Genomic DNA, 25192 nt, shown 5'->3' with positions numbered 1-25192 from the left:
CGCGAGGCGAGGCGAGGCGAGGCGGGGCGCGAGGCGAGGCGAGGCGGGGCGCGGCGCGGCTGGGCCGTTTTTAACGTTGCCCGAGGCGGGGCAGCTGTTGCTGTTACCACCGCTGCTGCCGTCGCCGCCTGAGGAAAGCGGTTCGGTGGAGGCCGCCGGGGCAGGGCGGGAGCGGCCTCTGCGGAGTGGGATGGCGTCTCTGGGCTCCCTAGCGGTGTTTCTTGCTCTCCCCGCGGGGCGAGAGGAGCGGTGCGTGTTGCCGCTCCTCTCCCCAGGCAGGTGGCATCTGTCGGGGGACAGGGCTCTGCGGCGGGGCGCTCCCTAACCACCTCTGCTAGGGGTAGCGGAGCCGGCCTCTTTCCAGGATGCGCTGCTGGCTTTAGCACAGTGAGTTTATCAGAACGCTGTCCAACGGGGTTATTGTGTCCCCAGAGCGCCTGTGCGTTTAGCAGCAGTATATAAGGAGGCGGATGTTTGCCTTTGTAAAAGCACACGGAAGCAGATTTGATGAAAACAAACCATATCCCATCAACCCCTCTTCTAGACCTCAAGTAATCTTGTTCCCCTGAGCAGAACCACCCCCCCTCAACTCAAAGGGACTGTTCACGTGTGTAGTAGATTTCCTTGCTTGGGACCCTGACCTCGTATTTGAACATCCAGTTGTATTGTTTCCATGCTCCCTATAAGTGTTTTCAAGCTTACCTTTAGTACCCCTCAGAACCTGGAGATCATGCTTTGTGCTGCATAATGGATTGCAAACCAAAGGATAACCTTGCTAGTGTCTGATTAAAATGACTGTGCCAAATTTTTAAACGTACCTAGAAACTAGCCCTTGACTAATGGCTCCACAGAAGCTTTAGGAAACTTTTGTTGGTTGCCTCTAACTGTTTTCTGTCCAAAGTATTTGTGAGCTACTTTTCTGACAGTAGTAAAATTAATTGATGGTAATGTGTTTGTAGAATCCAAGTACGTTCACCTGCCCCTGAAAATTGAAGGATATTCTTTTTTCAGTATGTACTATTAAGGGATACAAGCCAGCAATTAAGTTCTGGGGCAAAAAAGATACAAAGTAATTTCAGTTAAAAGTAACAAGAGATGCAGGAAATTTAAAAGCTTTTCTTTAACATCAGGTTAAATTGAGCATTAAGGTATTGTGAAACATCTTTTACTTAATGTAGGAGTCCAATTTCTCAGAAAGTGTGTTGTTTTTCTCTCTTATGGAAGAAAAAACAGTAGTTAGGAAAAAGAATTGAAACATTCATAACTGGTTTTGGATTAGATTTTGTTTATGAGAAATGTGTGTTTTTTATAGTGGTGGGTAGAAACTAGTATCTCAAATTGTTTGGTTTAAACTGATTTTTTAAATTACTTTTCTGATTGAGCTAGTAGTTAAATGTGTAAAGATGGTAGTTATTTGGTTTGGGGGTTTTTAAATAGCCTTTTTTTATTCCATACACTCTTTGAGGGAGAACTCTGGACTGTTGGGCTAACAAATCAATGTTAGTTTACAGGTTTTGCTGAAACTGTCCCTGATCATGGTTTTATATACTACTCACAGCAAGTATGTATTGTAGTTCCATAGGCATTCCTCGCATTTGTTTGGCTTCTTCGGATTTTGGCACAGCTCAAACTATGGACGTACAGTATGCAATCCTCAGATAAGATTCTGACACAAAGACAAACATCTACCTGCAAGCAGAAAGAGCTGCACCCTGGAATCCAGCCCATCATAAAACGCTCTCTTGGCATATGCTTCCCACAGCAAATAGTCTTTTTGTGCACATGTAAAATCCTGGAAAAGGAATTAGAAATATAGCATATAGGGTAGTTTTTCAGTCTTCAGTTAGGTGACTAGGGAATTAATTCACTGTGGAGAGGTGCTGATACTGAGTGGGTGCTTGGTTGGCTTGTACTGCTCTCGTGTAGAGAAGGTGCTTTCCAGAATGCCTTTGCAACAGCAAACAGAAGATTTGGCTTAAAATATCACAGTGATGACCTGAGCTAGAAACAGTGGATTTAGACTGTAAAAATTATAGCAAAACAAAATACCTTTCTTGTGTTCTCTCAGGTTTTTTTGATCTGGACAGCCAAGTAGTAGCGTACGGCTTCCTGTGCTTAGGACAAGCAGCACGAATCTGGTAACAACCAATTATTGCATTTAACTATGTCTTCCTAAAAATCATTACCTTTAGATGTGGTTTTATTTTTTTAGGAGTATTGAGACAGAGAATATAAAGATAGAAGCTTGTTTTCATAAACTTTTGTTTTGACCTTAGCTGTCTCCTTCATTGTGATTGTATATAAACTATAGAGACTTATTTCATTAGGTTTTTTAATCTGCAAAATGGGAATAATAAAATAATGTCCTGAGTAGTGGTAGGAAGGTCAATCAATCAAAGTGCTTTGAGGTAAAAATATAACACTATGATATGAATATACAGATGAGGAATTTTAACACTAGGAATTATTGCAGCTAATATTTGTATCCTCTAGCTGTTATTTATCTTCACCAAAATAAAATAGTACTTGTTTTCTACAAGGCTGACAAGTTATAGGTCTCAGAATAATGTGTAAAGGCGGATGAATTACAAATAAGCCCTTCTACAGATGGTGACACTAAAGCATAGGAAAGCTAAATGCTTCGGCCAGGGGAGGGAGTACTTGCAGCTAAAGCAACTTTCAGTTCAGTCCCTTATCCTTTGCCTTATAAAAACGTTCATCTTAGGTTGGATCTGGCCTTTGTTTCCACAAACGCTAAGTGTTTATCGTCCTATATGCACTTCTCTTTCTGGGTTATATGGATTTTTTTTCCATGTATATAGCTAGGCAGATGCTAACGCTATACATCAGTATGCCTTGTTTTGTGATTAAATAATGACGGTCCCACATGATAAAAGCTGAAAGGAAAAAAAGGAAAAAAGCAACCAAAAACCCCCCAAACCCCAACTTATGTTATAAGAATGGTCATTACCAGAATTCCTGGTATTAAATAATACAACTTCTTAGGTTGAAAACAGGCAACCTGTTTCTTACAGTGTTGTATATAAGCATTGACATAGTCGCTCCCATATTGTTTATAACTATGATAAAAAGCAATAAATACTAAAATCATGTGGGTTATAGTGAAGATAAAATAATTTAGCTTGGAAAAGACCTTTAAGATCATCAAGTCTAACCATTAGCCTAGCACTGCCAAGATGAGCAAGCATTAAATATTCCTGAGCTTGAGAGGATTAATATTCAAGATTTGCATGTGGTTTTTATTTCTTACTGGGATATAGAAACTGCCATACCAACTAAAGGCAGTGGTTTATCTCATTCCCTTATAGACACTGCCTTTATTTACCTTCTAGCACTCCCTGCAAGATTGGCAAGTGCTGTTATTCCTTTTAGAAAGAGGGAAGCAGAATGGGGAGAAGGGAGGAGGCTTTAACAATGGCGTGCAGGAATTCTGCAGGTGGAGCTGAACCCTGGTATCTTGAGTTGCTTGACTAGATTCCTCCGTATGAGGTCGACTTTTTAAATTTCCTTGCTAGTGATGTACACCAAAAGTTCCAAAATAGACAAGCACAGTGCTCTCCATATGAGACTGATTCCTTAATCAGTCTGTAGTAGGCATATGACTAGGGGAGGCACATCTGCCTCTCTCTATTTTTTAAATTGTGAATCATTACCCAGATAAATATAAAAATATGTATTTTTTAATATTCTGCTTTTCCATTGACTTCCTTAATATATTTTAGTAATGGGCTTTATAAGTTAATTAATTTTAATAGAAACTAAATTTTAATGTTTTCTTTAGCTGCTGTCATACATTGTGAAACTGGGAACATGGGAATCCTGGTTTTAACTTTTTAAACATTTTATTGCATTATAATTCATTCTTTTGTACTTCTATATTGCTATCATGGTTAGCTTCTATACAGAACAATACAATTCTTAAAAGATATTTTCAACAATCTTTCTGTCCAGAAGATCAGATGCATATAATATAGATCTGTTATGTGGTTCTAATGTCTTTCTAGATTATAGACTTGGTTTTCCTGGCAAACATAGCTGCTATTATCGTCTGTTTGCACACAGCGTTAAGTCAGGAAATTGACAGTCATGGGTTAAACTGTAATTTACAACCTTTTATGAAAAAAGGGAAGCAGTAATACATAACATCTGGGGTTCTTTGCATTTTCTGGTTTGTATAAAGACAGATTTTAGCATTTAATATGTTTTCTAAACTGACATTCTTTAGTGGAATGCAAAAAATAGTATGCTTACACTATTGATTACAAAAAAATATATTCCTGATATTTTATGACTCAGAAGAGTCTACCTACTAAGTTTAGTAGCCCACATTTTTGTATATTTGAGAAAAAAAAAAGTTATTTACAGGCCTATTTGCATTAATTTCATCCTCAGTTCTATTCCTGGTCTTCTGAGAGAAGTAAGAGGCTTTGTTGCCTTTTCTGTCAGATCAAGGAAGTAGACTTCATGTTTTGTTGGGGCATTTAACAGAACTAAATTTCCCCTAAGAAAGAAACAGAAAAAGACATAGAAGATTTTATAGACAAATTGGGGTGGAAGAAGAGAATGATTTTATTTTAGCTAAGTTTGCTTTTATGTTCTCTTTTGGCTAAAGGCTGAGAAAGAAAATGGTCTGTAAATGAAGACTTCTTGAATATTCAATAGAGTCTAACAAGTATAAATTTAGAAAGTAAAAACATTATTTTAAAACCGCGTTGTGAAAAAGAATTTGCTGGCTTACATAACTGCACTGTACTCAGCTTCTCTGTGCCATTCTGATACAAATAAATTATATTTGCCCATTTTTCTTTTCAGACATGTTGAATATGGAGCATTTCATAACTTGTGCAGAACAAAGTCAGGGGTTTTTTTGTTAAAAAAAATACTGTAGAATTTCATTGAATACATAATTCATTCAAATCCTTCCATTCTTGCTGTAGCAAGCTTGTACTGGTTAAGACTTAGGGCTTTATTTAGTTGCCCATACATACGTGTCCAGTGCCATTTGAGATGCCCAAGAGTATTCTTCTTCCCTGTTGCCAGCTGCTGCTGCAGAAAGGTATCAGTTTACTCAGGTCGGGTGCCATGCCCGCACAGAGCTGACGCGTATCTCAGGAGTCTGAAGGATTCTTAGGCTGCATTGGGCATCTACGCTCTGACACATGAATCCTCCAAAATGCCATTTGCATGGATGTGCCCAGTCACTTAAGGAGTTCCTCACATTGTGTCTGGTCCTGAATCCCATAAAATCTCCTGTCTTTGGAGGAGGTTGTCACAGAATTGCTGAGTGCCTTCTGTATCATGCCTGAATCCAGCTCTAGGTCCGTGGGACATTATACAAGCTACGTGTGTTTCATTTTGTTTTCCTGTCTAGAATCTTTGAGGGGGATTTTGCAAAAGGACAAACTTATTCAAACATTATTCATCATCTTTTTTTTTTTTCCTGAAACTCTCAGTGAACTGTGATGAAAATAAAACATGCCTGTAGATGCCATGAATTTATTTTAGCAATGGTGGGAACTTTCCACCATTTTCCTACTGTAAATAGGCTCTGACTCAACAAGATTAGGCTTACTTCCTATTTTTGGTTAAATTAAAGCACAAGTGAGTGGTGTACCACTTGAAGTATGTTGTTAAACTGGATTTTTTGCTGCCTTCACCTTTCTTCAGTGAAGACCAAGTGTTCTGTTGCGAGCTCTCCTGAAACAGAATAGGAAATAAACGTTATTCTTTCAGATGGAAATTATTGGCAGAAGCAGCTGAAACATTTTGTAAAAATTCATGTAATAAACTTAAAAGCATTAGCATTTAGGTGCTAAAACTAAGTTCGCGTAGTATGAGAGGCCTCTGAAGGCACAAGGATCAGAAAATTAATAGCAGCAGTAGCTGCTAACATGGAAAAAAAAGCCGTGAGTGGAAAAACAGTAAACTGAAAGTCCTTTATCCTCCTTTCCAGTCCTCAGTTCTCAGAGTTTTGTCTGGCAAGGAAAGCAGGGAATCTGTCTGACTTTCAAATAATTACTGATGTATTACTCCATTGCAGGCTAGTAGCAAAGAGCAGCTGTGCCCTGTAGCCAGAGCCAACTTCTTCCTTTCCCATCCCCCATTTCTGCCTGCCTTCCCTGGAGAAAGCTATCTCACTATTAAATAAACTAGGGTTGGGTTGCAAGACAAACCAAGATTTCATTAGAAAAATATTTACTCACGCATAAAGAAGACTTTTTAAAAAAACATCACTACTTAGGAAACGATGCGACTTTGTGGGTAATAAATAACAACAGATTTGTTACACTACAGTTGTAAAGCTCTTTTATGAGCCTGGGAAGAGTGACCTTATTCATCATAAGGCTTTGTCAATTCTGCCTCCATGCAACTATTCTCTTCTTGATACATGTGAGTCATCTGGGCCATGCTTAACCGAGAGGTCTAGTGCCTAAAAAGTAAGGGAGTTAATTATAGTTGTTGGCTTTTTGACAAACTACCCTTCATTTTCCCACATTCCTTACCAGTTTTAACTCAGTTAAAAAAAAAAAAAACATTTATTGAGAGACAAAATACCAGCATTGTGGTAAAAAAAAACATAGTTCTGTAAAAAATCAATACCAAACCATTTGCATTTTCCATTTATATGGAGCCTGAACCACAGCAATAAAAAGGTCCTTCAATGTCCTCATCTTCAAAAGTAGGAGTTCTCGGCAGAGTTATAGGACTGCCAGAAGTTCATGATAGCTCCTCTTATCTTTACATTTAAGATTAATGTAAACCTGAATTCCTGATGACTTGCATTCAGTAAATAACCTTTATCTGCAAAAGCACATGAATGTGTGGAGGAGTCGTGCTCAAGCTCCTGTTTAAACAATTGACACAGTAACTCCCTGAATTCCTCCTGAAATTTCATTAGAAGTGCTGTCTTCCTCCGCTGTCATGTGGTGGTAAGTGGCTGCCATGTTGTAGCCCGCTGTTCAGTGATGGGGGAAGCGACATGTTCAGGTCATTTGTGTGGTGGTCTGAGGTATTTTGAGACTTAAGGAATGCAAAGGATACCAGGAAAACATCAGCACTCTTGCACCTGTAGGAAGGCTGCCACAGGGCACTGCACATTGCGACTCAGGGAATTCATGGCTGCTGGTATGGAACCTGTGTAACTGAGCGTAACAAACCTTCCACACCAAACCAGTTTCTTATGTTAAGAACCACATTACCCATAACTACCCTGTGTACTGTTTTGTTTTGCACTTGGATGGAAGCTTGAAGCAGTACGTTTATGTAATATTTATTCAAACATTAAATGAAACAACAACTAAATCCGTAGCTTGATTGCATCTACATGGATGTGGAGTTAATGAATCATGTAATAACTTTGCAGTTTGATAATCTGGAGATCTTTCAATGGAAAAACATTCAATAAAGGGGAAGACACCATATCCTCTTACAAAGAGAACAAACAAAAATCTTGAGAAAGGTGAAGAGTGTGAAATACCTGTGTCTGAGCCTGGCAGGTGTTCTTGAAACCTGCACCCTGTTCAGTGAGATTAGATGCTTGTATTTGAGGGGTTTAGTCCTTACGCATTGAAGAAAGAGCATGCTCCTCCCCAGACTGGGATTTAATAAAGCAACTGTAGCACTGACTTTTTGTCAAAGCGGATGGTGTCTGGTGTTTCAGTTCTTCATGAAAGGGAGTGAAAGACTAAGCAGCCTACGTTACCAGAATAGGTTTCTATTTTAGCTAGCATCATATGAAAGGAGCCATCTTGTGGTTGTCTCTTTTGCAAATAAAATGTTGCTGTAATATTGCCTTGAAAAGCTGAAGTTAAAGAAGTGTCTACACTTCTGTGATAATTTTTCTTCTACTTGTTCGGAAATGTTACCTTTTGAGTAAAACTTGACCTTGTACATGTTTTCACTCAGAGGAATTCTTTCATTCTATCAGATTTCTGATTATACCAAATCTTCACAATTAAAATACCATATCTTATCTATTCATCCAGGATTAAACTTGATATGCTCAGTCTGTGTCCCCTACTAGTCAATCCACCCTAATACTTGCTAGTCCTCTGAGGTCTTGCTCAGAGCTCTAATCCGCACTCTGAATTTTGCTTTAAACTGCAATCAACAGCATATCCTCTGAAATGTGACTCTTAGAAGAACTGCTTTCTAAATGAATGCTGAGTGGTCTTATTTAAAATGGGATCCCCGGGAACTCTGTGCATTCCAGGCACAAAACAGAAGCATTCCCATCCTTTGCTCCTGGACTTCAAGCTTGGCTTGGAAAGACAACGTCTAGATGATACATCAGTCTGATTTCTTCACCTCTTTGCTGATAAACAATGGTACTTACCAGTTTTAGAGTTTGATTAATCCACACAGTCCTGAGTAGATGTCAGCAAATTTATTTTATATAGATTAGCTCACTGATGCTTGTATCAATTTAATTAAGTATATTTTTTTTTAAATAACCCTTAGTTAAATTGAAAGTTGTGTATAAACACGAGCCTCAGTCATAATTTGTAAAGTTCTATTTCCTTAATAGTGCTGAATAAGGTTATGTATGATTCAACTTGGATAGCCATCTATCTACTGCAGTTGTTAATAACTAATTGGAACATCAAGGCCAAGGATCGCCATCATTTGCTGAAAGTATAGAAAAATGTCACAAATTTGATTTGATTGCTCTTTGTCTAGAGTATTGACTGAAGACAAAAATGTATGAAATCTATAGTTTCTGGTAAATAGGTTCACATATTACAACTAAGAGATAAGTGAAGCCTTACTTTAAAATGTGCCATTTGAGGGGTTTTTTGTTCCTTGGAGTTGAAGAATAGACTGTTCTACGGAAACGCAGATCTGGAATCGGGGTTTGAAGTGAGACTAATACTTACTTCTGCTGGAATGGGAGGCAGGCTCTGAGAAAAGGAGAGACAGGATTAGTAACAGTTTTTACTACAGCTGGCTTGTGAAGGCAATGTAGAAATTTATTTTGGGAAAGTATTTGAGCCATCAGATTAAAATTAGACCTGATAGCATTTTCAATCAGACAATACCAATTAACTGGGGAAAAAGCCAACTTTTTGACTGAAAATATATGTGTGGGTTCATTCAGAATATGCTTTCTTTGCTTTAAAACTGGAAGTATAACATTTTTAGATGAAAATCTGATTTCTTTAAAATTATTAAAATAGTACAAAACATCAAATTCAAAATGAAATGTTTTTAAGTTGTTAAATAAGATGCTGAAGTTGCTTTTCATTTTTTAAGCCTTTACTTGTGCTTTTATTTTTTCTCCGAAATTAAAGAGAAGACTTCAAAAAATGGCATTTTTCTTGAGATAGAAAAATTATTTCCAGTGTCTCTCTAAATAAGATCAAAAAGTCAGATGGCATCTCACTATTTGAGAAAATTACTTTGTTGAAGAAAACACCATGGCTGTAGAGAACATAAATAGGGAAATCAAAGGTATCATACCACATAAGGTTTTGACATAATCTTTCCAAAAGATTATGTTTAACCTGATGTAAGCAACAATAATTCTCAGGCATAATCATAGATCTTCACTGTCTATTTTAATTACTGTTCTCTATCTTGCTTCTAGTGAAGGAGGCACAATCTCTGTAATGAAAGAAACAGGAGAGGATTCCGGCTTACAAAATCAGTTAACAGCAAGTGAATGAAAATATCTTCCCTCCAAAAGTAATGCTGGTACGACAGTGATGATTATCCTGAGCACTGGAATAAGAGAGACAAAATATATACGGGATTATTTTTGACACAGATAATCTGCTGCTCTATAGGAAAGTAAGCTTTAAATGTACAGGATTCTGAAATGTAATGGATTAAATATAACAATTAAAATAATAGTGGTTGCGTAGTTAACCTGCCTCATTTTCCTACCTGTTAGGAGGCAAAAAGTCTCCTTTAAAAGCTTGAGCCTCTGTGTACCTCTGAAGACTACCACAGCCTGACCTCTGTTGCTACATATTTGAGAGAGACGTGAAGCAAAAGCTTGTTTTTTATACGTTTCCGCAAAAGCATGGCTTTACTTTGGTGAAACTGAAATCAGTCATAGATCCCAGACTGATGTAATTGTGCAATTTTTTGCTGTTAAAAAGTGTGAAAGTCAAGAATTTTGGCAACTGTAGTAATTCTGAGGAGAATAAATATGCATTATAAGAAATGTGGAATGTAATGAAGTTAAAAGAGGATCAAATGTGAGAATGGACCGCGTGGAAAAGAGTAGATTTTTAAAGTATTACATTCCCTTTAAGATCTTAAACTCTATGAAAACTGTTGAAAAGTGTCAGTGTATCCTCACTTAAGAGAACTGAACTGAGTTTATTAGAATTACCTGTATTCAACTTCCAGAAATTTCTTGTTGCTAGGTGAATTTGTAGTCATAGATACATTTTTTTTTACCTAGGTCAGCACTTCCATATTAATAAACATGAAGTAGGGTAAGGTTTTCCCTAGGTATAAATCACTGCCATCCACTGTTTATGGAAGCTTATAGCAGATCAGCCTTAAAGGTACTTTTGTGATTTCTGGAGATTTTTTTGTTACTTTAATAGCATTACACTGAGTTTGTAGTCAGAAATTGCTTTATTTAAAACAGGAAAGAAAGCATTTTTAAACTGTACTGTGAAATAGTTAAATGGCAGAATCTGGAAGAGAATATTATAATGCCATCACCTGGAAATTCATCCAAACAAGAAACTATTTGTCTCCCTCCTCCTTTTTCCACTTTGGTATATTGAAAGAATGTCTAATTTACTTGACTGAAACCTTTTGCTTCAATAGTAAACTAGTGATTTGCTAAAAGTAAAATCTTTTTTGTGCAGAGAGACTTTTCATACATCTATGCAGGAATATGAGTTCTATTTGTACCCTGAAAAGCTTTCAGAGATCGTATGCACGGTACTGAATATACAGTGCAAGAGTCTGGTGGAAGTTGTGAATTCACCTCCAGATGAGTGTTGTCTCTTTTTGTCATTTACTTTGGTATTATATTATAACAAGTGAATATTTGCCCTTTTTTTTTTTTTATAAGACTTTTTATTTAATCTTGAGAAGCATGGCATATTTTTTTACCATGTCCAGTAGATGCTAGACATCATGTGAACCAACTAAACAGTGCTAAAATCCTATTGAACACCCTCGGTTCTTGCAGACACCAGCCTGTCCTTCACCAGTGCCATCTCTTCTGCAATAATTAAGTCCAGGTTCTGATCTAATTGGAATGAGGTCAATTTTCACTGACGTCACCAAAATAGCAGAACAGCTTTAAACTAGAATACTAACTTTGTTAATTAGATTGGTAATTTTACTAGAAAGATCTGTGCCAGTGATAACTAGTTGGCTGGACTGAAGAAATGGTTATGGACAGAATTCAGCTATGTAGTCTGTTACTGTGAAGACCTTGCCTTACATGCAACTTCAGTACATTTTCCTCTGTCTGCTTGGCATATAAGAATACTTTCTGAAATAACACAGAGTGGAAAGTAGCAAGAGTAAATGCTGGCCTGGAAGCAAAAGCTTTAGGCCGTGCAAACCAGCATGTTAACATGGAAGCAACTCCATGTAGTAGTTTTTATTCTAGCAGATGCTCTCACTCCAGCTGTAGTAGTGACATTCTTGTATCAAAATCTGGTATCCAAACATGCAGATATTCTTTTTATTGACCAGTCTTTCTCTGACAAATACGCAAGCATTTTAGTGAGAAAAGAAGATGTGTTTTATTTAGTTTTGGTGCTGCCATTCTGAAGAAGTTTGTGAAATTAGGCCTAGAGAGCTTTATGGAGCATCTTACAAGGAAGCTTAAACCTCAGCCATTATTTATATCAACATAAAGTAATTGTGTAACCCCAAAGGAATGGCAGTGTGTTATTTTAAGCAATCAGACAGGGCATGAGAGACTGTCTGTTATCACATGTTGGCGTGAAAGTTAATGCTGAAATCTTTAGCCATGCCAGGTTTTAAAATGATGGATAGTACTGTGTCTGAAATGTGTTATCTTGTTTGAAACACACATAACTTTTTCCCTGCATGGAGAATAATTGTCTGCTTATCACAGCAATGAAATAGATGACCAAACTTGCAAATCAGCCTTGACTTTCAAGCATTTGAGAAGCTGAGGAATATCCAAGTAGTTACAGTACCAGCCTGCATTATTGTAGAACGGGTTTGGTTCATTCGCTGTTACAGATTTCTTATGTTATCGTGGGTAAGGCGTACTGGTCCATATCCACAAAGGCTTCTTGCTCCTATTGATAGCAACTGAAACCCACTTCAAATAGCAGTTACTTGCTTAAAAACTTCTGTGGGTCTGTGGCCTAGGTCCATATTCACTGGGAGAATAAAGTCTGGGAGAACTGCTGGGACTCCATCATTCCCCAAGGTTTGTGAGGCTAAGTATAATTTATGTGAAATTCTCAGCTACTACAAAAGCTGGGGGCATAGAAATACATAAACAAAAGCTTACAAGTTTCTCTAATACCTGAAGCATGAAAAATCTTTGATACTAAAGTTCTAATATATTCATATCATAAGGCATTTTACCACTGCAAAAGAAGAACAAACAAAAGTATAAGTCTGTTGTATGTTTGGGAAATGCTTTGGTTTTTTCTCAGTGAAATGCTAGGAAAATAAAGCCTTGTGTGTGGATAAGAGCCATTTGGCTCAAATAACCCCAAAATTTGGTGCTATGAGCAAACTGGTATTGAAAGAATTCTGGGCAGTTGTGATACATACAGTTAGTTATATAAAACAACAGTTCTTTGCTTTCCACAAGTATAACGTGAAATTTTGGTAATATGAGGTAACTTTTATTAACATATTTTCTTCATTTAATGCAATTTATGATGTGTGTTCATAAGTTTCATAAATCATAGCCTAAATAATTACATGTTCATCTGTATGTCAGAATCAAGCAGGAATATTTTTTGCTTTTAAAAATTGTATTTCTAATTTTTTTTTTTAATATTTGTGACCTTTATGTGTGGATTCCTGTTCTATCACCAGATGATAGGTGGGCTCTAAAGGAAAAAGCAGCGCTGTTACATTTTCGCCTCTTCTAGAAGTATCTCTGCTGCCTTTTGAAGGGAATGATGTAGGTAACTAATTACTACCACTCACCTCGCTGGAGCTCAGGTTAAGGCCCATCAATTTTGGAGGTACGTACGGTGTAAGATGTATGCGATGCTCTTTCCCCCAACATCACTACTGGCTAGTTCAGGCAGTCCAAATTCAGCATACTCGCTGTTTTGAATTCTCATCTGAAAAGATTTACACTGTGGCGCTCTTCTGCCCTACATCCAGTTTGCTCTTGTCCAGCTGCCGCTACCATGGATCAAGTGGATCCATACCCACTCTTGAGGGAGGCCAAGGAGGAAATCTGCTACTTAAAACTGCCCACTCTGACTTGGGATCCCCTTACACTCCAAGCTGCACTATACAGGAGCCAAGGCACCTATTTGGGTTTAAAAACATCCAAGGTTAGATGTTGTGCTCCACCTGATCAGTTTGTAGAACTAGTGTATAGTTTTTGATGGCACTAGACTGAGGAATCAAGTTCATCCGTTGTATAACTACAGAAAGGGCAAAGACAGCAACAAGAATACAGTGTTAAGAATCACTGCCCTGGCAGTCTGGCTCAGCCTTGACCGAAGACTGGAATCTTTACAGTTTGTTGTCAGGGTCAGTTCAACCTTCGGTTTTTACTGGAAATGCCTTTAAAAAAATTAATACAACAGTGCATGCCCCTGTTGATGTTTTTAAGGATTCTAGACTACGTGTGTTGAGGTGTATGATGTCAGAAGTTAAAGTCATCCACGTACCGTGTGTATTTGGAACCTTATCTGGGAATATGCATGCTTTCCAAAATGTATAGAGGTTGGAATAAAAAGAGAGTATATTTCAACTTTTCAGTTTTGGGAAAAAGCTTAACTAAACTGCAATATGAATTCAGAAATTCACTGGGGAATTGTAAGGATAATCAGGAATCAGGCCTGTAGTGAATTCAGGAGCAGAGCTTCTGAACGGAGATGTAGCTAGCAGACAGTTTGGGAATGGCCACAGTGCTAGAGTCTCAAATTAGTGGGATGCCTCCTGGAATGAGAATCAGAAAGGAAAATCTTAATGACTGTTTGAGCCTGACTTTCTGTTTCTCACCTCTAACCACCTATCTGGACCATTCTGGCCAAATGCTAAAGAGCTCTGCCAGGGCAGGTCTTGCATAATAAGTTCCATTATTCAACTTCAGCAGTCTAGATTTGGGACACAGTTATTTCCTAGAAGTGTTAGCTCAGTTTTATTCAGGATTTCCATGGTTTTACTGCCAGGCAGTTTAACTGAGAGGAACTGTTTTCCCCTGTGTCTTACATTACAGGAAAGAACCCATAACTGTCAAGAGTTTGTATGATGTTTTATGTTTTTCTTGCAATACTGATGTCATCCTTGCACAATATATGTGTTACAGTGTTACCTAGACTTTACAGTTACTATTATAGAGATGACCTACTGCAGGAAATGTATATGGGAAGCCCTATTGCTCAGAACTACATATTTATAAGAGCAGTATGTCAAGAGTCAGAGCAGTGAGGGCACTGACTCACAAGTGGTGATGCTCGCCTAGTGATGGTTGTGACACTTTCTGCTCACAGCTGTCCCTTCCATCCCATAATATGCAGTTTTCCACCCTCACTGCAGAGATGGTTCAGCTGGTCATGTAGCAGCCGCTGAATTTCTATAGTTTGCAGCCAAGTATATTAAGGTAACCCCAAATAATTTTCTACTCACCTTAAAACCTTGTTCCACCAACTGTAGTACCTCAGCTGCTGTTCTCCAAACAAGACATGGTCGCACCAGGACCAAAAATCTCTGGGGAAAGGGAGACAAGACTTTTTATCAATGGCCAAAAGAGTCAAGATGTTGGATGGGAGAAAAGTTATATTGTATTCTGTGCTGAGAGGCTCAGGAGCATTTCCAGACTCTTTGGTGTGAATATATGCACTAGCTTTAACCCAGCTACAGGTTCAATGAAACACACATGCAGGACAAGACACCTTTGATCGTGGGTCAGAACTCTTAGAGTGGGAGTTAGCTCCAGATTCAGAGCTAAATTTAGATGTCTACAGAGTAGATTTCTACACGTGAGGTATCTGCTTAACGCACAAAAGATTCGGCAAACACAGTCAATGATGCTCAGAGACTAATTCTGTATCTTTCTGTATTATATCCTCTTCTTTCATTGACCGTTCCAGGAATAACAGTCAATGAATCACATTCATCTCTTTATTTCTGCAAGTACTAATGACTCCTTGATGATCTCTGCCTCTTTTCTTCCTTTGTTGTCGTTTCTCTTTCTCATTTGTTGCTAATACTTCTTAAGTCTTTCTTTGTGTTCTCTTGCAGGAATCTCATGAATGTTAGTGGATTGAATAGTTTTTGCTCTACGTTATGGACTCAATATCTAGATATGCTGGTTGGGCTCAACACGAAAGCTACGGGCAGAGGACAGGCAACCTGCCTCATTTGGTGTCTCTCTTCCCACAAGCCATCAAGTGTCTCACTGAATCAAGAAGATTTTTTTAAGGATACATAACAGCTTTATCTTTTTTCTACCTTTCATCCACATGTGCATTGGGTTTGCATGGCAAGGTTTGGTAGTGGGGGGGACCAGAAGCTTCCCCCATGTCCAACAGAACCAGTGCCAAGTGGCTCCAGGACGGACCCTGCAGGGATGAATGTCACGGACTCCTGACAGATATTCTGCAGAAGACCTGTATTGTCAGCTTTTCACTGCTTATATATCTTTCAACACATTCCTCACACGATCACGCGCACAAACAATTTCTGTTTTTCGTCAGCTAGCTCTAAGCACACACCTTATGCTACATTCTAATAGGCTGTTCTATTTGCGCTACTTCATTTGTTTTTGCTTACTTAAATTCTTCTTGGCATTTCCCATGTTCCTGTCTCTGTTTTTTACTACCGCGTTGCTTCGGTTCAAGGACGTGTCAAACAGTGCTAAGTTACTTGTAAATTCATCCCCCACATCTCCCCCGTTTTTATCTTATATTAGCCACACATTTTTTACTGTTCTCTCTACTAATTGCTGCAAGCACTGACAAAGAATGGCAAAATTAAAAGCAAAACTAGGAATATTATTAGAAATGCTATAGCTGTTTTTACTATTTCCTTGAACCATCCTGTGATTCCCCATCCAGTCAACCATGAGTCCCCACAAGATATGTTGTAAAGGGATTATCCGCGCTGGCTGAGGACAGGCATATCGACTCCTGTCCAGTTAAGTTTGCAAGGGTAACCCAGACATTTTTTCATGGTTGGACGGAGACCCACGAATGGCAGAGGCTGATGATGGCGAGGAAGGTGATGAGGCCGCAAGCCATGGTTTCACGCCTTTTGCTGGAATCCATCAGGGACCGCAACCTGTGGAGACACAAGCATACCCTCTCCCCCAAGTTCTTAGTGGATGAGGGCCTCCCACAGTCCCGTGTTCAGATTTTTTATCATTACTAAGGACTGTTCTGAATGTTCAATAGACGTTAGGGCTTTGCTCATGGATCTATAGTGTTTTACTATAGGTGGGGTATCATCGTTTTGGAATGGTAGTGACAAATGGTTCATCACTTATAATATTTTTGCTAATTGGTTGTGTGGGGTTTCTTGGCTATCTCCCCCTTTTTGTTTCTGGGGCAGTTGTTTGACTGTGCAGTGTGTTCGTTCTACTATAGCTTGACCGGTAGGGGAGTGGGGAATGCCAGTAACATGGCGAATATCCCATTTGTGAAAAAAGGTTTTAAGTGAGCTACTGCTGTAGGCTGGGCCATTGTCGGTTTTAACTTCACTTGGAATTCCAAGTGCAGCAAAAGAGGCTTGGAAATGGGCCTGTACATTTCTGCTAGTTTCGCCAGTGGTGGCTGTTGCCCATATTGCATGAGAGAACATATCAACGGATACATGAACATATTTAAGTTGTCCAAACTCAGGAATGTGAGTGACATCTGTTTGCCACAGGTGGAGGGAATGTAAACCTCGAGGGTTCACCGCTAAGGCAGGGGTAGACACACAGGCTTGACAGTCTGGGCAAGTCTGCACAGTTAACTTGGCATCAGCAATGGTGATACAGAATTGTTTCACTAAAGCCTTTGCTGGTTGGTGGAAAAAATCATGAGAGAGTCATGCTTGCGCCAATACATTTGGTATGGGAGCAGCAAGGGTTACATTAGTTAAAATGTCAGCACGAGCATTACCATGTGTAAGAAAACCCAGTAATTGTGTGTGACTTCGAATATGAATTATACAATAGGGGTGTTTCTGCTGTTCGATTAAATAAAGAAGTTCTTAAAATTTTAAAAATAGGGTTTGCTTTGTTATATGTTTAAGATGAGCTCTTTCTATTCGTTGAACCACGCCCACCACATATTGGGAGTCAGAAACGATATTAAGAGGGGCAGTAGGCCAGAATCGAAAGGCCATTATGACTGCGTGCAGCTCCACTATTTGTGGTAAGCTGTGGAGAATCTCGACTTCATGCTTCCAGACTCTGTTCTCTTCCCACGTTACCACTGCTTTGCCTGACTTCCCTGATCCATCGGTAAATACCGTACGGCCATCAACCGGCTCTCTTTGGCACAATGGTTGATTTTCTATTTTAACATAATAAAAGGTAAATGTCTTGTGTGGGGGAAGATGGGTATCTAGCTTTCCACTAAAGCCTGCTAAGGATAATTGTAACTCTAGGCTATTTTGAATACTCCAAGGCAGATAAGTTTTTACGATAAGTAACACAGTAAGTGTTGATTCTTCCCCTGCAAGCTCCATTATTCTCTCCTGTCCCTTTTTAATAAGGTCAGCAAACATTTCTATTCGTGTGGCAATGGTCTTGGTAGGTTGGTGGGGTAAAAAGACCCATTCTAGAATAACGAGAGGGTTGTTACTTTGTGGATCCCACTGTCCAATTATAGCAAGAGGCTGCTCTTCTTTGTTACAGACAAACGGCGTGAGTGGGATGTCTTCACTGCGACGATGGCATTGTTGATGCGACAGTTTGTCATTGATTTTCTGTAGTGCTTGTTGTGCCTCTGGTGTCCAACTTCGTGGTGCCTTTATATCGGTGTCTCCTTTTAACAGGTCAAACAGGGGAGTAAGAGTGGTGTTGCCAATGCCACATTGGGTTCGAATCGAATTAGTATTACCTAATAGTTTCTGTACATCATTTAAGGTCCAAATATTGGCGGTTGTTCCCACATTTTGAGGCTGGATGGTTTGTTCCAAAATTTTCCATCCTAAATACCTCCACGGAGGTTCTGTCTGTATCTTTTCAGGGGATATCTGAAGTCCTGCATCCTGCAGTGCTTGCTTTAAGGCCTGAAGGGCCTCTTTGAGCACAGTATGAGTCGGCCCCGCTAACAATAGATCGTCCGTGTAATGGTACATGTAAATATTTGGATAAATAACATTTTCTAATTGGGTGAATTGCCTTTGCAACATATGACTGACACATTGTTGGGTAGTTTTTCATTCCCTGAGGGAGTACAGTCCAGTGATACTGATCCATTGGCTCCCCCTTATTAAGTTTTGGCACTGAAAAAGCAAATTTTGGAGCATCATCTGGGTGCAGCGGGATGGTAAAAAAGCAGTCTTTCAGCTCAACAATGGATATTGCAATTGGATGGAATCATTGTAGGTGATGGTAGGCCGGGTTGAAACGAGCCCATATCCTCTATGATTGTGTTTATTTGCTGTAAATCATGCAACAATCTCCATATTCCACTTTTCCTTTTGATTACAAATACTGGGGAATTCCATGGACTGTTCGTTGGTACTGTGTGTCCTTGCACAAGCTGGTCCTCGACCAGCTCCTGTAGGGCTGCGACCTTTTCCTGGGTAAGCGGCCATTGATCCAGCCATACGGGGGTCTTTCTTGTCCATTTGAGGCGGAGTGGCAGTCGTGCCTCAATGGCTGCTACTGAAAATTTTCGGGGGTGGAGATGGTAAATCTGCACCGTCCTGTCACATCACGTCCCAACAGGCTGATGGGAATCGGTGTGATATAAGGACGAACAGTACATGTTGTTCCCTCTTGGGTCTTTATCGTGAGGATTGTAGAACTTTGAAATGTGCTGGACAGGCCTCCGACTCCTACTAATCCACTAGCTGGGGATGTTGTAGGCCATGTGGAAGGCCAATCTTTGGCCGCGATAACTGTAACATCTGCGCCTGAAATCTACTAGCATCGTGCATTGGCTCGTCCGTAGGACGTAGGACCAAGGCTGCTTGGTAGGATTCCACAGGGTTACATGTATGGTTGGACGATGTCGCGTGATATCTGACATCCAAAAAACAGCCGGTTTCCCTGTCAATCCAAACCCAGCAGAGCCACGGCTTGTTTCTCTGGCTGTCGGTACTATTGCCCGAAAAAGTATTAATTGCGCAATCCAGGTTCCTTTCAGAACTGGCAGCGGTGGGGCCAGTGTCCAAACCATAGCTTGTATTTGGCCACTATAATCAGCATCAATTACTCCAGGGAGGACAAACAGGCCTGTCATGGTGGTGCTGGAATGACCTAGCAACAGTGCACTACACCCTCCCCCAACTGGCTCCTTCACATTCAATGGAATGCGACGTACGTGTGTGCCCCAGAGAGTTGAATCTTGTCCTGTGGTGACATCCAGTCCGGCACTCCCTCGGGTGCTGGCGGAGAGGGCACCCACGGTGGTAAGCGGGGTGGTTGCGTTCCAGTTGGAGATTGTGCAACCATCACGTGTGACACTCTTCCCATCTAGGGGCCCTGCCTTGGTCCTTGCGATGAGGGAGCTTGTGTCATTGCGCGACCTCGCCCCACGCTCCGCCTCCCATTTCCCTGCCATGCTGGCAGGGGCTGTCCATCTGCGTTATATTTGGATCTGCACTGGCTCGCCCAATGGCGTCCTTTACCACACCTTGGGCAAAGCATGGACGGCGCAGTGGGCGCGCTAGGGGCTCCCCCTCCTTGCCTTTGTTGAGGGCGCTCAATAACTAAGCGGTCTGGGCTTCCACAGCGGTAGCACCGCTTCTTCATGTCCCTATTCATTGTTAAAGCTGCTGCAAAACCTGATGCTAAGGACTTCGTTCGATGAGCAATAGAGCCTACATGGTTGCAAGCCTCTGTCGTTTGCACCAGGTTAGTATTGATTGGCAGCGTTTGTAATATCTTTTTACAGTCGGTATTTGCATTTTCTACCACTAATTTCAACAGCAGTGCTTCTTTTGCTTCTCTGTTGTCTACCTGCTTGTCTAATGCATCCCGCAAGCGATCCACAAACTGCATATAGGGTTCGGTTGGCTGCTGTTGGACTCAAGTAAATGATAGAGACGGCTTTCTGGCTTCTGGAATTTTTAACATAGCTTGAAGAGTGAGAGTGTCAGACTGTTGGAGTATATTCTCATCCAACCACGCCTGTAGGTGTGGGTCCACTATGGGATCTGTGCCCATCAACTGTGATATGCCTGCCTCTAAGAGAGGGTCTCCTTGCCGTCATTCTAAATTTTGAAGGGCAGCTTGTTCGCAAAGTTCCCTCCATTTTTGCTCCCACAACAACTTCTGCGTTGGGGTTAATATCATAGCCACTATTGTTTGTAAATCATAGGGACACAATAACTGCCCTGTCATCACATTTTCAAGCAGAGATTGGGAAAATGGAGCTGCAAGCCCGTATGTAGTTACTGTTTTCCTTAATTCTTTTATTAGATCCCCTTGAAAAGGGCCCCACTCATTGGGTCCTCCATCTCTGATCAATACTGGAAAGACTAGTCCTGCCACCCCTTTCTCCTTTATTGCATCTCGTTGCAGTTGTTTCCATGGGCCCCCGGATCAAAGGATGTTGGCAGCTGTAAAACAGCTGTCATGGGCGGTATGGATGGAGGAGTCATCGGCTTTAACAGGGGCCATGGCAACAGCTCCGTGTCCGAGTCTAAATCTGCTAAGTAATTTTCTGGCGGGGACTCCCTACAGGGAGTCCCACCGCCCTTGTCCTCACCTCCGGTCACCGTCTGCACAGCTATGGTTTGCACCCTTTTCTCCTTTTGCCAGGACTTTAATGTTTCCAACACCAGCCACGAGGTGGTCATCACCTCCTTGGTAGTCTCATCCCTCCAGGAGGCGGCCTCCCGTACTGCTGTCCCTGCTTCTTCCCATGTTTTAACATCAAACACTGCTGAGACTGTTGATGGAGCTCCATGCTTTTGCAGGAATTTCAGTAGACTTTACTTTAAAAGTATCATATTTAATGCCTCGCTTGCTCGATAACTGAATCAGTAATTTAACAACCGCCTCTTCTTTGGCAGACAGATTAGCTCCCATGCTTACTGCCCCAGCTGCTCACCTGTAATATTAAGGTGATGTCCCAGGATTAAAGCTGCGGTCCCGCTGTCAGCTTGATTTGTCCGGCTGGGGTCCCTGCGGACGCTGCCCCTCAGCATTGCTCTCCCATGTCGGGGGTCACCATTTGCAGGGATGAATGTCACGGACTCCTGACAGATGTTCTGCAGAAGACCTGTATTGTCAGCTTTTCACTGTTTATATATCTTTCGACACACTCCTCACACGATCACGTGCACAAACAATTTCTGTTATTCGTCAGCTAGCTCTAAGCACACACCTTATGCTACATTCTAATAGGCTGTTCTATTTGCGCTACTTCATTTGTTTTTGCTTACTTAAATTCTTCTTGGCATTTCCCATGTTCCTGTCTCTGTTTTTTACTGCCGCGTTGCTTCAGTTCAAGGACGTGTCAAACAGTGCTAAGTTACTTGTAAATTCATCCCCCACAGGACCCGCCACGGGTCCAAGGCCGAGCCCATCAGCGAGGGTGGTAGCGCCTCTGGGATAGCATAGTTAAGAAGGGGGGGGGGAAAAACCTTGCATGACTGCAGTGGGAGAAAGGAGTGAGAATATGTGAGAGGAGCCGCCCTGCAGACACCAAGGTCAGTGAAGAAGGAGGGGCAGGATGTTCTCCAGGCGCCAGAGCAGAGATTCCCCTGCAGCCCATGGTGAAGACCATGGTGAGGCAGGCTGTCCCCTGGCAGCCCAGGAGGCTGTGACCCTGTGGGAAGCCCACGCTGGAGCAGGCTCCTGGCAGGACTTGTGGCCCCATGGAGAGAGGAGCCCACACAGGACCAGGTTTGCTGGCAGGACTTGTGACCCCACAGGGGACCCACACCGGAGCAGTTTGTGACGAACTGCAGCCCGTGGGAATTACTCACGTTTGGAGAAGTTTGTGGAGGACGGTCTCTCATGGGAGGGACCCCACGCTGGAGCAGGGGAAGAGTGTGAGGTCTCCTCCCCCTGAGGAGGAAGGAGCGGCAGAGACAACATGTGATGAACTGACCCCCAACCCCCATTCCTCGTCCCCCTGCACCGCTTGGGGGAGGAGGGAGGGAAAATTGGGAGGGAAGTTAAGACCAGGGAGAAGGGAGGGGTGGGGGAAGGTGTTTTTAGAAGAAGATTTTAGAAGATTTGGTTTTACTTCTCAGCACCCTACTCTGATTTGATTGGTAATAAATTAAAATTATTTCCCCAAGTCAAGTCTGTTTTTCCCGTGACAGTAATTGGCGAGTGATCTCTCCCTGCCCGTATCTCAACCCACGAGCCTTTCATTATATTTTCTCTCCCCCGTCCAGCTGAGGAGGGGACTGATAGGGCAGCTTTGGTGGGCACCTGGCATGCAGGGTCAACCCACCACAACATGAAAAGACGTTATCTTATTAATCATTCAGTTGTGCCTTTCCCTCCAGTGTTCTCATTAAGAGCACAGCTGTTGTCCTGGGCTAAGTTATAGGGTCCCTTGTGGTTCAATTTATCCTTTGGTGACTTCATCTGCCGTGAGATTGCCTGTATAGCCAGAGCACCTAAAATTTTCTTCCAATATTCCAGTTATTTTAATACTAAAAGGATTCTCCATAGGACTGTGAAATGTACCCTTATGCTGACCATCATTACATTTCCCTTCCCTTCCAATACTTACCAGAGTTTTTCATTAGTTTGTCTTTTAAATGTTATTCTTAACAAGTGTGGCTGAGATGAAACAGAAACATTGTTCAGAGAGAAAAGGGCTTCTGGTGAAACAGATGTCACTTGCAGGACTGTATATCCCCTTCCCTTGGCAACTGACACAGATTCTGGCTAAGTTATCAGCGGGCATCCTGCCCTCCCAACAGATGGTCAGAAGTGTGGAGAGCCAAAAGCCCATCTATGGATGCGGAATATGTTGAAGAGTGTATGTCTAGACACAAACGCTGAACGAGCTTTTCAGGCTGAACTTCTGTGCCACAGTCAATCTAGAAGAAAGGACAGCTTTTTAATAAAAGGAACATTCTGCATCAGCATATGGCTGCTTTGGTGTTTAGAGTGGCTGATAGTTATGGGAGGGGTGGGGAGAGGGACATCATGAAGTAATCAGCATGTTAGAAGAGTCGCTCCATTTTTGGTTTCTTTCTATTGGGTATATCTAGTGAGAGACGAGAACACAGTTCTTGTTCAGCTGAGTTTCACGAAATTAATTCAGGAAGTTGGAGAAATCTGCAGCACAGTTGCTCAGATAAACATATGTAGCCTTAGAACAGAATTTCTCATGTGTTTTAGAAGAAAATTGTACTTGTTTTCTATGGCTTTGTCATATTTACCAACAACTGTAAGAATCAGAGGTGTTTTTATTGTCACAAAACCATCTCACAGAATACAGAAGTTATCACATGGATGAGTGAGAACAGTTTGTGTGGCTTCTTATAGTCGTGCTTACGAACCCGACTAGTTCTTAGTAGGTTTTTAGGGGAAAGGCACTGACCTACGCTACTGTAGCTGCGCAAGGAAATGTGTATTGCAACAGGCTTATATATATAATTGGGTCAAAACTTTTGCCCTACTTTTTCCTACAGTTAGAAGTGCTCCCTAATATACAGTCTGTACTTTACACATGATCTGCATTTGCTCCCATCTGTTGAACTCTTACCCATCTGAACTTAAGAATCAAGCAGGTTTAAATCAGTTGTCTGGCATGCTAGATAAAGGCATAGCAAACAGTGATAAACACTTCTAAGAAATATAGTGGATAATATTAAGAAATTGATGGGGGTTTATATGAGACAAGGCAGCTCAGCTGCAGAATTTGTATGGTTTTTGCATGAGTGTAAGGAAGGAGTTGACTTTAGCTTTGAAGGAAAACAGAGGCAGGGATTAATGAACTGAGAGAGGAACAGAGAATTTTTGTGTGAGATGAGAAACTGAGGGAGCTGGCTTGTTGGTCGCCCGGGCCCTGAGAAGAATGTTTCGGGTGCTTGCATGTCCTGGAACACGAGCCAGTACAAAACAAGAGGCAACAGTCAGCCTTCACTCCGCATCATCAGCGCATTCAGGCAGCTTCTGGAGATCGTCTTTTTTATGGCAAAAGGGGAAGTTCATCTTTAGGTAGTTCATGCTCTGGCAGAAACACTACCAAATGCAACAATAATTTCGTAGCGTATGCACTAAAACTGTTAGGATGTTTCACTTGCAAGTCGCAATACTCAGCTATCAGATAATAATTATTTTCTCTCACTACCAAGACTATTCTGGTGACCAAGGGCTGAAAAGTCATATATCATATTGTTATTCACCTATAATTTTTTTATCCAATTCCATCCTGCTTGTCGTGGTTTAGCCCCAGCCAGCAACTCAGCCCCACACAAATGCTCGCTCACTCCCCCCTGGTGGGATGGGGGAGAGAATCTGAAGAGTAAAAGTGAGAAAACTCATGGGTTGAGATAAGAACAGTTTAATAATTGAAATAAAGTAGTAATGATAATAATAAACAAGTGATGCACGATACAATTGCTCACCACGCACAGATCGATGCCCAGCCAGTCCCTGAGCAGCGGCCCCTCGGCCAGCTTTCCCCTAGTTAATATACTGAGCATGACGGCACATGGTATGGAACATCCCTTTGGCCAGTCGGGGTCAGCTGTCCTGGCTGTGCCCCCTCCAGCTTCTTGTGCACCCCCAGCCTTCTCAGTCGGTAGAGCATGAGAAGCTGAAAACGCCTTGATTTAGTGTAAGCACTACTTAGCAACAACTAAAGCAACAATGTGTTACCAACATTATTTTCAAACTAAATCCAAAACACAGGACAGTACCAGCTACTAGGGA

At 41.2% G+C, this 25192-nt stretch overlaps 1 long non-coding RNA gene across 1 annotated transcript; it reads left to right on the top strand.

Moving 5' to 3' along the window:
* Window positions 1-87: 87 nt before the first annotated feature.
* On the top strand, window positions 88-16606 carry LOC135311094 (uncharacterized). Its single transcript, XR_010370963.1, has 4 exons — window positions 88-8348; window positions 9608-9810; window positions 13030-13181; window positions 15421-16606. It is a non-coding gene; the product is annotated as an uncharacterized LOC135311094 (long non-coding RNA).
* Window positions 16607-25192: the final 8586 nt, after the last annotated feature.

The sequence above is a fragment of the Phalacrocorax carbo genome, chromosome 1 (genome assembly GCF_963921805.1).
Source record: "Phalacrocorax carbo chromosome 1, bPhaCar2.1, whole genome shotgun sequence".
NCBI classification, from domain to species: Eukaryota; Metazoa; Chordata; class Aves; order Suliformes; family Phalacrocoracidae; genus Phalacrocorax; species Phalacrocorax carbo.
Note: the sequence above shows the minus strand (reverse complement) of the source record. Positions and strands in the feature narration are given on the sequence as shown.